Raw genomic sequence first — 17,143 nt, 5'->3', positions numbered from 1 at the left:
GCGCCTCTTCGATATCTGGGATCGGCGCTTCGACAAATTGCCCGTGATTTTGGCAAAGCTGAGTTTGCACGTGACGGGTGCTAACGCGTCTGGAAAAGCAAGATGCTTCTCCGATTTCTGAGCTTGCCTCTTTGATTTTTGAATTGGCCTCTTCGAATTCTAAGCTTGCCTCTTCGATATCTAAATTGGCCTCTTCGAATTCTGAGCTCGCCTCTTTGATCTTTGAAATCCCGTCGAGTGTTGATCTTTATAGAGGCACGCAGTTCGTTTCAAAGCACACTTGAATTTTCGCTTGTAGAAACTCCCTTCTTGCACTTCTAAGATCTTGATTTGTCCGACCTCTTCTTTCTTCAACACCTTTGAAAATGTCTGGACCCTCCGACCGTCGTTTTGATTTGAACCTTGGTGAAGAGGTAGTCCCGTATTCTCCAGATAACATATGGCGCCCATCCTTCATATCCCCTACTGGTCCTCTTACCGTTGGGGATTCGGTGGTGAAGAATGATATGACCGCTGCGGTGGTGGCCCGAAACCTTGTCACTCCCAGAGATAACAGACTACTTTCCAAACGGTCTGATGAGTTGGCTGTTAAGGATTCTCTGGCTCTCAGTGTGCAGTGTGCAGGTTCTGTGTCTAATATGGCCCAACGCCTATTTGCTCGAACCCGTCAAGTTGAATCATTGGCGGCTGAAGTGACGAGTCTCAAACAGGAGATTAGAGGGCTCAAGCAGGAGAATAAACAATTGCATAAGCTCGCACATAGCTATGCGACAAACATGAAGATGAAGATTGACCAGATGCAGGAATCTGATGGTCAGATTTTACTTGATCATCAGAGGTTTGTGGGTTTGTTCCAGCAGCATTTGCCTTCGTCTTCTGGGGTTGTACCGTGTAATGAAGCTCCAAATGATCAACCTTTGGCTCCTCTTCTTCCTGGAGTTCCGCCGAGTGGTGTGGCTTCAAACAGTCAACCTCCGGCGCCTTTCATTTCTAGAGCTCTGCCGAGTGGTGAGGCGACACCTGATCGTCCTTGAAAATCCCCTCTTGTAAATTTGATTTGATTTTTTTTTTTTTTTTTTTAGTATGTATAATGCAAATTTATGTAAAATTTCCAGAAAAAATAAATAAAAACGGACTTTATTTCTCTCAATGCATTTGTTTTGTTTTGTTTTTTTTTTTTTTTTTTTTTTGTAAATACATAATAACATATGTATTTATTTATTTATTTATTTGTAATAAAATTGACTTTCTTTAATATATATATATTTTTTTTTATTTTGATATCACTGAACTCGAAATTGAATGTTCGAGCCGCCTACGTACCCTTCCAAAGAAGAGATCAAGCCATAACGTAGTTCAAATGAGTGATGAATTTAACAGTAGTTTTGATGATGATTTTGCCGTACACAGTTTATGCTCTTGTGGGCCAGGAGCTTTGGTTCGTGCAGTTTAGGCTCATGCGAACAAGGAGCATTGGTTCGTGCAGTTTAGGCTCGTGCGAACAAGGAGCATTGGTGTTGCCTTTTATGCTCGTGCAGACCAGGAGCTTTGTGCCATGCAGTTTAGACTCGTGCGGGCAAGGAGAATTTGTGAATTTTGTCAGGCAATTTTGGAGAGGCGTTCCTCACAATCTTCATAACAAGGAGCCTTGACCGAGTGATTGAAGAAGTCTTCGGGAAAGAAATCGCGCATCGTGATGGGGATGGACGATCTTCGTGTCGAAGTTTCATCATCTTCAACACGTTCACGTTGTTTTGAAGGTTGACAAGAGCTATTTTGCCCCCTTTCCGATTGGCGAACTTGCGGTAAGACGTATGCTTCTTGTGCAATTTCTTAGGAGTGACTTGAGTCCATTCTTCAACTTTGCTTTGCTTGACTAGCATGGTTTTGGAGCATGCCCCCAGCGATTGAGGTGAAAACTTTGAGTCGGAAGAGCCCGAAGTGAAGGTGGTATAGTTTGACTTCACCACATCGTCAAGATCTAGCTCGATGATTCCTTTCTGAGCCAGCTTCATGATGAGATCTTTCAGCACGAAACATTTTTCTGTCGGATGACTTATTAAGTGGTGGAATTTACAGTACCTTGGACTGTCAGTGCGATTCATCTCTTCTGGCCGTTTGCACTCAGGCAAACTAATCACCTTCTTTTCCAGCAAGTCTTCTAACATGGCAACCACATCAGAGTCGGGGAATGGATAAGTCCTCTCCTCAAGCTCCTTCAAAGTGCGTCTACGCATCTCTTGATCATGAAAAGCTTTGGTTTGAATCGCCTTGCCTCGTGTAAGGATTTTGACGGGAGCTGTGTTGACCGTCATTGCTTCCTTGGTGGGTTTCCACGCAGTCTTCTTTAACTTTGGCCCAAGAACTTTGTCGTTCTTGTAGTCGGCGATCGGTTCTTTCTTCCCATGATGGGCGATGCTCAACTCCATGTCATGGGCGCGAGTGGCCAATTCCTCGAAGGTCCGTGGTTTAATGCCTTGAAGGATGTATTGCAAACCCCATTGCATGCCTTGGATGCACATCTCGATTGAAGAGGTTTCCGAGAGCCTGTCTTTGCAGTCGAGGTTTAGAGTGCGCCATCTGTTGATGTAGTCAATGACCGGCTCGTCCTTCCACTGCTTTGTGCTTGTTAGCTCTAGCATGCTCACAGTGCGGCGAGTGCTGTAGAAGCGGTTAAGGAATTCCCGCTCTAATTGCTCCCAGCTGTTGATGGACTCAGGCTTTAGGTCCGTGTACCACTCAAAGGCGTTTCCTTTCAGCGAGCGCACAAACTGCTTGACGAGGTAGTCCCATTCGGTCCCTGCGTTGTTGCAAGTTTCAACAAAGTGGGCGACGTGTTGTTTCGGGTTTCCCTTTCCATCAAATTGCATGAACTTTGGCGATTGATAACCCCTCGGCATCCTTAAAGCGTCGATCTTCTTTGAATACGGCTTCGAGTACAACCCGGAGGTATTTGAGCTCCCTTCGTACTGTGCCTTGATGGTGTTGGTGATCATCTCTTGCAGCTGCTGGATAGAAAGAGATCCCATGAGTGCTGCTGCTTGGTCTGGCTCTGGCTTCGCATCGATTCTCTCCACCGTAGGCTCATCTTCTGGGTTAGGGTTATCGCCGTGCTGTGGCTCCAGTCGGCTGACGAGTGCAGCGATTTGCAAGTCTTTTTCTTCCACAGTTCGGGTTAGCCTTGCGATTGCTTCATTCATTTGAGCCAGCTGCTCATCGATTGAAGTTGCTCCAATGGTCATGACTTGCATGGCTGAACTGCTGCTCGAATCGGCATCGGAGAGCATGGATTCGGAGTATTTCCTTGGACTTTTGCCCCTTGGTGCCCTTGGTAAGGCTAAGGTGATCAAAGGCTCATGCCTTAGGTGCTCTTGTTCCCTTGGCAGAGTTGATGCAGAGGTGAAAGAGGCGGCAGAAGTAGCTCTTGCCTTGCTACGAGTCGTGATGCCTAAAGTGACACCACTTGCGACGAGGACGCTCTTGTTCTTTGCGCCAGTTGCGGGAACAGTTTGAGCCTTCCTTGATGCCATTAATTTTGGAAGTGTGCTCGAATTTCTTGAACGGAGAAAGAGATGAGAGGTAGAGATGGTCCCACTGGGCATGCCAATTTGTGAACACGGAAAATTCCTGAAACGAAAGAGACAAGAACAACGTGCACAAAATAATATTTGTGTTTGATGATTTTGGGTTACAATCTCTCTCAAATTTGATCCTCTGATTCGATCTCCGTAAGGTGTTGATTTGTGGATGTTTCGTTGATCCAAGGGCCGTCGAGGCTTAATCTTGGATGAACTGTTGAAAGTTTCTTCAAGGGGCCGTGGGCTTGATCTTGAATAACGGTGATGAACGGATCTTCAAGGGCTTTTGGGCTTGATCTTAAAGAACGGTTGGATGTGTGGATTTGTTGAAGTTTGTTGATCCAAGGGCCGTCGGGGCTTGATCTTGGATGAACGGATGATGAACGATGGTGCTTTCTTCAAGGGCTATCGGGGCTTGATCTTGAATTGGTGGAAGTTCTTCAAGGGCCGTTGGGGCTTGATCTTAAAGGAGAAATTTCTTCAAGGGCCGTTAGGGCTTGATCTTGAAGGTGGATTTGAGCAGATCTTCAAGGAGCCGTTGGGGCTTGATCTTGAGGATGAGCGTTTCTTCAATAGCTGTTGAGGCTTGATCTTAAATAACGGTGATGAACAGATCTTCAAGGGCTTTTGGGCTTGATCTTGAAGAATAGTGATGAACGGATATTCAAGGGCTTTTGGGCTTGATCTTGAAGATGGATGATTGTTGATCCAAGGGCCGTCGGGGCTTGATCTTGGGATGAACAGTTGTGTGGATTTATTGATGTTGCTGATCCAAAGGGCCGTTGGGGCTTGATCTCAGGATGAACAGTTATGTGGATTTGGTGATGTTGTTGATCCAAAAGGCCCATTAGGGCTTGATCTTAGGATGAACAGTTGTGTGGATTTGTTGGACACTTTCTTCAAGGGCCGTCGAGGCTTGATCTTGAATTGGTGGAAGTTCTTCCAGGGCCGTTGGGGCTTGATCTTGAAGGAGGATTTGACGAAGAACGAAGATGGCTTTCTTGATCCTTCGGGATTTGCTTGAATTTGGGAGGTTGGATGCTTGAAAGCTTTAGAGTTTCAAAGCTTCAAGGATTTTGGATGTGTGGGGAGTATTCTCTTCCATTTTAAGAGTAGAGAAATGTATTTGTGAATTGGTTCCTTGATTCTTTGATGGAGGGCTTTGGGAACGAATCACCACCATCCATTTGTTTTGGTGGATGTTGTAGGTGAATTTTGGTGGATGTTGTAGGTGAAACTTGGTGGATGTTTGTAGGTGAAACTTGGTGGATGTTGTAGGTGAACTTGGTGGATGTTGTAGGTGAACTTAGTGTATGATGTAGGTGAACTTGGTGGATGTTGTCGGTGAACTTAGTGTATGATGTAGGTGAAGTGAATGAAGGTTGTAATTTTAATACAATAGTCAACATTTATTTCACCAAAATTTCAATGTTTACAAATGTAATCTTAATGCAATGGCTAACATTTATACCACCGAAATTTCAATGTCTACAAAAACAAAGGGGCTTTCTTGGCATTTCTGAATGTTTCACCAAACTGGGGCTCTCCTTTTATATATATAGATATGATTAATAAACCTTTTATTACGAGGGTCAATTTGAAAGTAGTACATTACCAAAGGGATCACTAATAAATTTTGACCGTAAAAAAATTACAAAAGTAATTTTCCCTTTTTAAAACCAATATATATATATATATATATATATATATATATATATATTGGATTAAACCAATTTGTGTTAAAAGACATTATAAAGGTGTATTGAAGAAAGATTAGGGAGAGACGGGAAAATGGTGCCTCTGTAGGTCTGAATTTTGTGGTGATGCTTATGGACGATTATGCCAAACACTTGTGATTAGATTACCATGAGCATGTGCTGATGATCTTTGTGCCGTGTTGTTTTGTCTATATTTCTTTTCGATTGGTCAATGCAAATAGGTTGATTCGAGATGTGACATAATGCTCACACGTACATGTATTGACTTTCTCCTTCTTCAACATATTTGCAGGCTGAAACAAAACCATCTAATGGGAGTGAGGGTGAATATGAAAACCTCTGTCTCAGTGAGTTTCGTTTTAATTCTAAACATAAAGCTTCACATCCAACAGTTTCTTCTAATTTTTTTATTTTTTGCTATTTATTATGATTTCTACAGTTGTTTTCTCACTATCGTTGCTTGAATTACTTCCATATAGGGAAATCTGGTAGTAGTTACCAGTACCGTTCATTTGCTTATATCTGCTGCTCCCGATGCCAGAAATTCAACTGCCATCTCACTTCCTCCCAGACTCCCAACATTTATATCTCCAGTACGCACCGTTCTACCTCGGACACCATACTCGCCACTGAGATCGGGTAACTTCAATCCACCTTAGCGGATTCCCAATTTTCCCAGTCCTCTGCCTCGAAGGCTAGGAAGTCATATTCAAATTCAACAAAACTATCCACCTGAGATCCCACGGGCTCCAAATCAACAGTTCAGCAACAATCTCGCATTTGCCTCTGGTGATATGCTACTTCCAACTTACGAATAAAGGTAACCTCTTGTCATTTGCCGTTTTTTAATTTACTACTTATTCTAATTTTATTTTATATTTTATTCTTTATTTATAAGAAAACTTAAATTACATTATGGTTTAAAATATTTAAAAAACGCTAACTTGTGTTTTTTTGTTTTTTTGTTTTTTTGGGTCAAGTAAAGTGTTCATTTTGGCCTTTTCTAAATAAATTGTTAGGAGGAGCATTTTGTGATATTATGAATATTGGTAAATTTGATTCTATGAACTATTTTTTTGGTAAATTAAGAATATAAATTTTTCTAAATTAGTAGATTTACTCTTTATCATTAGATTCCATTCAATTTGTTGGTAATACGTCAGTATGTTAGTTAGAGCTACTAATTAAAATACTGCACGTGTATAGAGAATAATTAAAAGAAAAAAGCTATTTTTTTTTTTGCAGTCCCTAAGGTAGGTTACTGTTGAAATGACCCTCGTGGTACAAAATTTATTAATCATAAACTTGTAAACTTATGGTAGTGTCCCTTGGCAATCTTGATCCAAAATAAAACTTTTATCCAAGTTCCGTCAAAAAGTTGCATGTGCCGCTCACATGTAATGGACAAAATTGTCGTTTTAAGGTTATATTATTGACTGCCACAGCCAATGACATATCGACACATGATCAGTATTCCTAATAAGTTAAGCTATGGCCAACAGTCCAAGCGACACCTCTCAATTGTCACTGGGAGGGTGTCTTTGAGCAATATGTAGCCTACCCTCAGTTAGAGGTGACATATCAACTCATTGGGTTGTTAATGGGTACCCATTAAGATCCATTTAGTTTGATTTCACATTACATCATCATCACCATTATCATCTCACCTCGATATTATGGTCATATCAAATTAAATGGGTCTTAACGGGTACCCATTAACAACTCAATGAGATAATTTGCCTCCTCTACCCTCAGTAGCCATTGCTTGTCCATGGCCATTGGAGCCACACCCACTCCAGTGTCCAACGACAAAAAATTTTAGTACTAAAATTGGTATGATTCGTCAATTACGTATTAGATTTGAATTTAGTACTTGTTATTCATAAGTAAAAAAGAAAATTATTAAATTGTAATACTAGGTTGACACATCTTGACCCAGAATGCCCACCTCGACTCGAATTGAGCTGTGTTGGGCGACACTAGGAAGGTGATGAAACCATAAAGTGTGGGGAAGTGGAAAATACGAGTAAATTTAAATCTAAAGTGACTAAATACAAGATTGCACATGTGAGTGGGATTGAACCCAATTCACACATGATGTCAGAACATAAGTAAAATACAGTAAAAGTAAAATAAGAATTATACCATCGGAAGTAATCTCCTATACCAACATTTGCCAATAATTCTCATCGACAAGAAAACTCTGCTACTAAAACTTGGATGGGCAAAAAACAAGGATGAGTGGGCCTAAAAATGAAGCTTTGTAAAACCTTTTCAAAATATAATAACCCCTCGCCGTAAAACATGTATAGTTCCAAATATAACATACATGTATAGTACAAAAATACTTAATGTAGCCAGCAATACCTCAAAAATACACTACTTCACAATAATTTGTAAATAAACACATAGCGTCCAGTAATCACAATATCTAGCATAAACAAACATATCATATCGAGTGCTAATCGACATATGCTGACACACGAGTTCATGTAGAGATATTCTGACATGAACATGACTGGGTGTAATAATGATTTGCACTCTAGTACTACAATAAAGTGAAGGCAAGCATTGTGTGCATCACATACGAGTCCTAATTGCCTATAGCAATCTAGGACAGGACTGACATCTACAATGGATCCAGAGTGAGCATATGGTTCAATGTGAACATACACGTGAAGATTGGCCCTGGCCCAGACGTATATATGATCATGCCACAGTAATTTGATAATTCTAATCAATATAATACTATTTGGGAGGCCCAGATATATATTATATATACTATATAAAAGAAAAGACCCACTCATAGATACTTGCGAGGTCGCAATCATTCGAACTAGGAAAAGTCGGAGTCTCTGATAGTAATCACACCTAGGCATAATATTGGGACCCATTAGTAAAACTCAACTAAAATGATTAAATTTGGAAAAAAAAAAACTAAGTGCGGATTTGGAATCAAGGTGTTGAAATACGCTAAGAACGGTCCCCGGCAATTTTCATAAAAAGTTAACGGTTAACCCCAAAAAGTCAACCGAGCAACCAAGGCGGTCAACTACGTTAAAACTTTGTAATTTCACTAAATGGATGTCAAAAACAGACTTGAGGCATCAAAATTAACCTATGAGTATTTCCGAGAAAATTTTGAAAAATCAACAAAAGTCAACTAATGGTCAGCATTTAACTTTAACAGAATACTCCATCCTCAGACGAAATATTCTGTTAAAGTTAACCGGAAGTTAATGGAATATTCCAAGAAAATATTCCTTCCAAATTGTGAAATGGATATGGGTCGGATTTGGGTTAGGGTTATCAGGTCACGGGTTGGTTTGGCTCAATGCAGAAGAAGGCCGGATCTGGGTTGGTTTGGCTGGGAAACTTCCTGAGCTCCGTTCAAGCTCAATTTCTAACCATTTTTGAAGATTCAAAAGCCAAAATGAAGCTTGACACAAGGGAAAGGGATTCGTACCAAAAAGAGACCTAGTTGTGGCCAAAGTTGGCCGAAAAATGCCTGCAAAAGTCTTGAGTCCCACCATAAAATCTGGAAAAATTTACCTGAGTTGGTTCTGTGTTCAAACATCACTATAAACTCTCAAAACTACTCTAATCATGCTTCATAACATGATCCAAGAAGGTTTGGGTTAGTTTCGAGGCTTACCTTAGCTAGAAACGGCAAGAACTAGCTGAGAAAAATATTGAACAGTGGCGGCGCCACTGTACAGAGAAGGAGAGAGATCACGTTCCTTGGCTTGGGATTCACGATGTAGAGTGATGTGATGATGCTCGCCAGAGTGGCAACAGCGTGGTAGTGTTGGTGGTGCTCTTGATCCATCAGAGAGGGAGGGTGAGTTAGTGAGAGAGAGAGAGAGAGAGAGAGAGGGACAAGAGAGACTAAAGGAGGAGAGAGTCCGAGAGTGTTTAAGAGGGGAGGGTGAAGGACACGTGGCAAGAGAGGAAAGGAGAGTTTGGTGTGGGTGTGGGCCACAAGGGCCAAAAAATTATTAAAATATTAAAAATATCCCACCCAAAATTGTTAAAATAATCAAGGACCAAAATTCTAAAATGCAAAATTACTAAAATACCCTCAAGTTCGTAGTTTCATAAAATTGTAACCGTAACTCTGAATTCGATTTCGCTTGCGCCTACGCATTCATACTGTCGAGTACTACACAAATACACTAAAATAATGGGTCCTACATCCTATTATACAATGATCAACGAAAGTCAAAATCCTTGCGTCAAGGGGCATTTTGTCATTTGACACTTTTAAAATTGATAAAGCCTTAAAATTAGGTACAAGTTGTTACACAGGTGACCACCAACATTAAAAAAAAAAAAGATTGACACATAAACTATCCGCATCAGATACATTATATTATTACCACCAGTAGTTTCAATAAGATGAGTATACAATAGCCAAGGGTCCTTCCAATTTTTACTATAATTTAAGAATTTAATTAAACATTATTACATATATGTAATATTCACGACAAAAAAGCAGTACAAATACCTTGTGTTTCTACAATAATAGAACAATTCACCATTGTAGCCACTAGCCACTTTTTGACTGCCATGCTCCATTGATGCAGGGCAAAAAACCAAGGTGATTCGAAAAGATAGGGATAGAACCTGGGAATCACTTAATCAGGGGCAATGAAGCTTGCTTGACATTACTAATCGTGGATTCATTTACACAACCAAGCCAACCGCTTGATTGGAGAAGGAGAAATTATCCACTTCAATTGCACAAAGCAAAATATGTTTTAATTCATTCAAGTCTCCCTTAAACATACATATGGAGTCCTTTAAGTAGAGAGATTCCAATTTGAGTAGAAATAGATACTTAATACTAAGATTGTAGTTTCTAGACATCTAATTAAAATATAGTTTTGAAAGATGAAAAGTCACCAAACACATGGATCATATTAATTATCTTGGACTGCATCTGCATCTGGTCTAGAAGAACACATTCTGCTAGCACACTGACCATTGACTTTATTCCCTCTTAAAGTTCTTTATATTGCCAAAGAATTATAAGTTAGGAGTATTTGAGAAATACTAATTTCAGCTTTATGAAAATTATGGTTGTTAGTAGTTCTCTTCGACTTGATCAAATATAATTTTGTCTATTTTTTTGGGTTTATGTTTTAGATTCTGATGTTAAAACAAAAGAAATTCGATCATCATTGGCATCATGATTTATCTTATCTTTCAATGGAAAAAGCAAGCTAGTGGTAATCAGTTGGTTGTTTCACGAGAAATTTTTCAATGTGCCTGAAATACAGGGTATACTGCCACATGTTATTATATAAGTGGAGAGAAGTTTTATTTTTTGAGTGTCCCACCACTTGTATAATGACACGTGATGTACCTAGACTAAACTTATATAAGTGGAGAGAAGTTTTATTACATTTTGAATGGAATTGACTCGCCAAAAACTCCGAACTACGCATGTATATCCAAATTTGTATGCACCTAGACTAAACTTTTCACTTGATAGATGGCACGTAAAGTTTTCTTCAAAAGATGGTGTAAAGATACTACCTTGTGATCCGAATGGCGTAGTAGCACATTAGTGATTACTATCTTGGTTTTAGCTTGTGCTCCTTACTGGTTTGGAAAATTGATAACCATCGCTACTACCTTTACCATGTATCTTAACTGTTGATGCTTCATGTTTGACAAGTTGCTACCCGTTTCTTATCCCTCAGCCCTCCTCTCTATTGATTTGTTCGTATATAACGATATCTCCGGCACTGGTAAGAGATAGGGACATATAGTTTGGGCATACTCTGCCGCCTATATTCTTCTAGGCAGTTTGCTCTTTTCGAACTTCTATCATTTCACTTGACAGTGTTCAACTAGGAGTCTCAGTTGAGTGCTTTTCTATCAAAGAGTTTGTGCTTTTCTCACAGTCCAGATTGAATTTGCACCCTGAAGGATATTCTTCTATTTTTTGGGGAGCTCCACTGTTTAATATCTTTAGTTGCTTGCGTGTATAAGCATCGCGCGATTGTAGGTCCCAAAAAGGTGACAGTTTTGTTATTTTCTGCATGTTATATATATAGTTTTTCATAAAGATTCACGGTGATCCATGTCCTTTCAGTTTCATCGAATTTAGTCTGTGTAGTTTACAAATTGTCTCAATTCAAGGACATACATATACAAGAGCAATATTCCATAGTGCAATTTAATTATGTCTCCAATCTTGAACGTTTTCATCTTTTTTTTGTGTTATTTTATTTCTTGTTGACTATAATATGATTGGTTTGAGGTTGGGGTAATTTTTTTAAAAGCAGCTTATTAAAAAGCTGAGGTCAAAATTATGTTTGGTAAAGAGAAAAGGCGCTTATTGTTTTTAAAATTATGGGTCATTGGCGGCATTAAGCGGAGGCAGCTTAAACCATTATTCTCTTCAAGACGCTTATTTTTAAAGGAAAACTAATGAAAAGGGCTAGAAAACTTTGAGTTTTAATGATAAGGATAAAATAAAGGGTAAAGTAAATAGTACCAGAATTGACTTTTTAGTGTAAAAATGTGGTTTTTCGTTAAAGTGAACAGTACCAGGAGCTTTTCGTTAAACTTCCCTATTTTTAAAGCATGCGGGTGAATAATGCCCTTTTAATGGAATTTTCAATCAGCAAACATTCCCGCCCCGGGCGCGTATATATTTTACAAAATTACAACATTTGCCCCTATTGAAGAAAATTGGAATTTTACCATAAAACTAATTGGTAATATGAAGAATATCCCAACTTATTTATAAGCACATGCAATGTTTATTCTCCCATCAATGCATGATTCATTTTTAACATTTTTCCTCACATGTGACGAATTTTCAAGTGTAATACATGGATAACACAATAGGTTAATGTGGAGCATTTGTAGTCATTGTGATTCACAGAGAAACAACCTGGTCTCTGATACCATGAAAAAATTGAGGTTCCACCATAAAATGAATTAGCAATATGATGAGTAAGTCAACTTACTTATAAACTCATACAATATCTCTCTGCCCATAAATATGAGATTCATTCACAATACTTTACTCACTTCGGCGTCTTGGCCTAATTTCTCTGGGCGTTTTGTGAGTCGCAGTTCTCACCTCTCACTATCCCAGCTCATCCTCCATGTTTGTGCTCGTTCTTCCCTGTTCGAAGAAGATCTAGTTTGGTGATCTGCAGAAGATTCTCCCTAATGTGCAGAACATTAATCTTGCCTCTTATTTTTTTAATGAAATAATTTAAAAGATTGTCGTCCTTTAGATCGAAGGCTGGAGACCATTAATTACCTGAAAAAATCAACATGGAAAAATAGATAGATGGTTTTATGGAAGGAACGACAAGGAAAATGAAAATTGAGCTTTGCATGCGACAAATCCGTCAAGTTTGTGACTTCAAATGGCGTCGTTAAGGGCTGGCCCGTATGGATTTTGTAGATCGGACATTGGAGCTGTAGATCCGATGCGAATCAATTGAAATAGCTGCAAGAAAATGGGATGAGAGAGGGGAGATTGAGTGGTTAGAGAGAGATTGGGGAGTGGCGGCGGCGAAAGGGGGTTCTGCCATGAATTCCATGACGGAGAAGTCCGACAATGACGACGGAGTGCTGCCATGGCTTCCAAGATAAAGATAGGAGGATTTTGGGACGGGTTCGACAGACGACAGAGAAAGGTTGGAGGAGAAGTGGGTAGCACCGACGGATGAGACCATGGTAGAAGCAAGAAGGAGAGAGGCAGGAAGGGTGCAGGAAGGGTCCCTATTTTCTTTCTTCTCTATGTGCGGTCATTTTCTCCGAGAAGAAGATAGCCACTGCAACCTGCAACCTACAACATGCACAAATCTCATGTTCGAGTATGAGGGGTTATTGGAAAATTTCTACCAGCGGTTTAGGATCGCCAACGGGTCCTGGGACCTCCCAGGTCCCTATGTAGATTTGTTATTGATTGTGGGGGACTCTTTTGTCGTGTGCTTGGCGTGATTCATACTATAATGTTGATACTATAACATGGCTTGGCATGACAAATATGAATGATTTGTATGGGCTTGGTGTGGTTTTACAAACGTTCAATTTATAAACTATTATAATACGGTTTGTCATGATAAATATGAAAAGTCTATTTTTGTCCAATTGTTGTGTATCACGTATGCATGGTGTGTGCATATTCAAAATTTCCTATTTCTGTCCCAAGATTAAGAAAATGTCTTATTTCTATCTATTTCCCTAAGTTTTTCAAGCGCTCTCTCCCATCAAAACCGGCGACCCTAAAAAAAGGAGAGTTTTCGGGGTTTTCTTACAATTACATAAAGTTTTGATACTTTGGTGTATTTTCATTTTGACTCAAAAGTTAAGGTTATTGCATTTTGGCCCAAATTAGTTGGAAGACTAAATAGTTTTCCCTCTTTAAATGAGAATTAGATTTTCAATTCTTTTAGCTCCATTTTAAATCAATTCTATGGATAAAAGAACCAAATGACATTGTTGCATTCTAGTTTAATTAGTTAAAGTGTTTTATTAATTAAAAAAAGAGTGATTATGAACTTAGACCTCCGATAATTGAGTTATGCCACACCGCAATCAGAGAATTCACTTAAAACTCCAATTAAAGCATTATTCACAATTTAATATGGAATAAAATTTTTAAGAATAGATTAATCTATACTCAAAAAGTGAAGAAAGAAAAAAAATTTAGGAGATACAAACTTGTTTCAAACATAATTCAAATTTATTTACCAAGAGTTAATTCTCAAGTTTTACAAAACACACTTTAAATAAATTTACATAAAGATTCTTGTTTCTTATTCAAACAAAAGAGCAAACACCGCCAAGCTCATTATTTTATTTTTATTTACGCATATCTAGTGGCGAAGCTAGGATTTACCAAAGGGAGGGGCGAAATTCAAAGAAGTGCAGGGTTCAATCGAAGTGGTTGCTTTCACATTGGAAAGTGCAAAGTTTTGAGTCAATATTCATAGCAGAAAATAATCTCTCTACCAAAGCAGTTGTAAGCAATAATATCAAAGCCAATGTAAGCAATGTAAGACGCTAATCAAATAGCGGACTGAGACCTAGCAGCTACGTGCTTAGGCGAGATCTAGGCAAGAGCCTAGATGGATTTAAATTATCATAAAATAAGCATGAAACAATATTTACATTGTTTTTAAAAAGTAATACAATATTTATAGATAATGTGAGAGTTTAAGATAAATATGATGAGAGTCTTAAAAGAGAAAATAAAAATACATACAAGAATAAAAAATAAAAAAAAATAAAAAAAAAGAAGAGAAATGGGTTAATAAACCACAAAAAAAGGTGGGGTCAAAAGAGAAAAAAAAAAAGGGGAAATGGGTAAACAAACAAGTGGGGCAGAAAGATAAAGACCGGAAGAGAAGTGGTTGGTTAGCACAGTGTTTTAAGAGAGAAAAAAGTAAACAAACGGTCATCATAATGAAATTGAGTTTTTTTGCCAAACGACACCGTTTTGTGTACGGAATATCAAACTCATAAGCCTTCTTCTTCACAAGTTCCGTAGCTTTGCAATTTTTCCAGATTTTGTTCTCCAAAATCTAAAAAAAAAAAAAAACAAAGACAAACCCAGGTTTGCTATGCACAGCAACAAAAACCATATCACTTGAGCGGGAATTCTCATTTTCGACGAGAGTGGAGGGGCTGAAACAACGCTCCTAGGCGTGTTTTCCGGCGAAGGGAGGGGCGGCTGCCACTCCTCGCCCTCACGTAGCTTTGCCACTGCACATATCATACAGTAAGTATCATCTCTAGCACAAGACTGAATTCTTTGGTTTCGTAACTGCACAAATTTAATTAGGATGAGCATAGAGCTCAATAGGGACATTACACCTTAATATATATAACCATGAGTATATTATTTTTATGTAGTTAAAACACATTAGAAAAATGATATGTATGAATGCACAAAATTCCCCTCTTCAAACCCATTAACCTGAACCCAAACACCATATTTCCCTTTTGTTAATACTCTTGCCTAATTCCCCTTCGCCATTCCTATATTACCCTTAAATTATTGTGCACTTTGAGGTTGGCCTGAAACTTGGTACCTACCAATAATTAGGCTCAACTACACAAAAGTCTTCATTGTTCTTTTTATTTCTAGTTCCCTTTTTTCTTAATTGGATTCTTAATTCAAGAGCAATATATAACAAAAGGAATGAAAATCATATATGTCAATACATCCAATAAGTCATATAAGCAAACAGTTTATATCTAACCAAGCAGATCAATATCAATAAATTAACATATAATAATCATAATATATGGACAAATAGTTATAAGGTTTCCTAAGCACCCTTTACCCATTTCCATAGCTACAACGTAAGTCCGCGTCATTGCCAAACTAATAAAGTATCTTGGTCCAGCTCGTGAGTTCCTATTTAAAGTATAAACCATCACTACTTAAGCACACAATTTAAATTACAACTCATGTATTATAAATAGACTCTACAGACTACATACTTTGATAAGTATGTATAATGATAACCAAACAAAACATACTTCAATTATCTAGAAAAATAGTTTTAAAACTAAATGTTTTTGTATGGTGTAAATTTGTTATGCAAAATTGATATTGAGATGGGAAAAAGGATTTACAAATGGTCTTTATAGATTTGGAAAAAGCGTATGATAGGATCCCAAGAGACATTCTTTGGAGGATTTTAGAGAAGAAAGGAGTACGAGTAGCTTATATCCAAGCTATAAAGGATATGTATGATGGAGCAAAGACTCCCGTAAGAACTCATAAAGGACAAACCGAAAGCTTCCCCTTAACTGTTGGGTTACATCAAGGCTCATCCGTAAGTCCTTACCTTTTTGCATTGGTAATTGATGAGTTAACGGGACATATTCAAGGTGATATTCCTTGGTTTATGCTTTTTGCAGATGATATAGTGTTGATAGATGAAACTTAGGAAGGGATAAATGCGAAGCTTAACCTTTGGAGAGAAGTGTTGGAATCTAAAGGTCTTTGCTTAAGCCGATCAAAGACAGAATATATAGAGTGCAAGTTCAGTGCAAGTTCAGTGCAAATGGAGACCAAAATGAGTTAGAGGTGAGGATCGGAGATTAGGAAGTACCAAAGAGTGACTGCTTTCGCTACCTAGAATCTATCTTCCAAAAGAACGGAGAATTAGATAGAGACCTCAACCATAGAATACAAGCTAGATGGATGAAGTGGAAGAGTGCATCCGGTGTGTTGTGTGACCACCATATGCCACTGAAGCTCAAGGAAAAATTTTATAGGACGGCAATAAGGCCGACGATGTTGTATGGCAACGAATGTTAGGCGGTGAAGCATCAACACGTACATAAAATGGGTGTAGCGGAGATGAGGATGCTTCGTTGGATGTGTGCGCACACAAGAAAGGATAAGATTAGGAATGAGGATATCCGAGGTAAAATAGGAGTAGCTGAAATTGAAGGAAAGATGAGAGAAAATTGGTTACGGTGGTTTGAACATGTGCAAAGAAGGCATACTGACACTCCGATTAGAAGATGCGACTACAAGATAGAAGTCCAAGGCCGAAGGGGTAGAGGAAGACCAAGGAAAACTTGGGAAGAAACTCTAAGAAAAGAGTTAGAGCACTTGGATCTAACGGAGGACATGACACAAAACCGAACGCAATGGCGTTTTAGGATTCATATAGCCGACCCCACTTAGTAGGAAAAAGGCTTTGTTGTTGTTGTACTTTATATAAAAGTTTATTTTATCCAAATGGTCATTGAAATTGGTATAACTCCTTACTTTGGTCTCTGAGAATTAAAATCAATAGAAGTGGTCCATGAGATTGTCCATCATCAATCATTTAGATCATTTTG

The 17,143-nt window shown here is 38.6% G+C and overlaps 1 long non-coding RNA gene across 1 annotated transcript; it reads left to right on the top strand.

Moving 5' to 3' along the window:
• Window positions 1-5,541: 5,541 nt before the first annotated feature.
• Window positions 5,542-10,185, top strand: LOC139190697 (uncharacterized). Its single transcript, XR_011575042.1, has 3 exons — window positions 5,542-5,643; window positions 5,776-6,116; window positions 9,883-10,185. It is a non-coding gene; the product is annotated as an uncharacterized lncRNA (long non-coding RNA).
• Window positions 10,186-17,143: the final 6,958 nt, after the last annotated feature.

This window comes from Malus domestica, chromosome 13 (assembly GCF_042453785.1).
Source record: "Malus domestica chromosome 13, GDT2T_hap1".
NCBI lineage: Eukaryota > Viridiplantae > Streptophyta > Magnoliopsida > Rosales > Rosaceae > Malus > Malus domestica.
The sequence above is the reverse complement of the archived record's forward strand: the minus strand, read 5'-3'. Positions and strand labels throughout refer to the sequence as shown.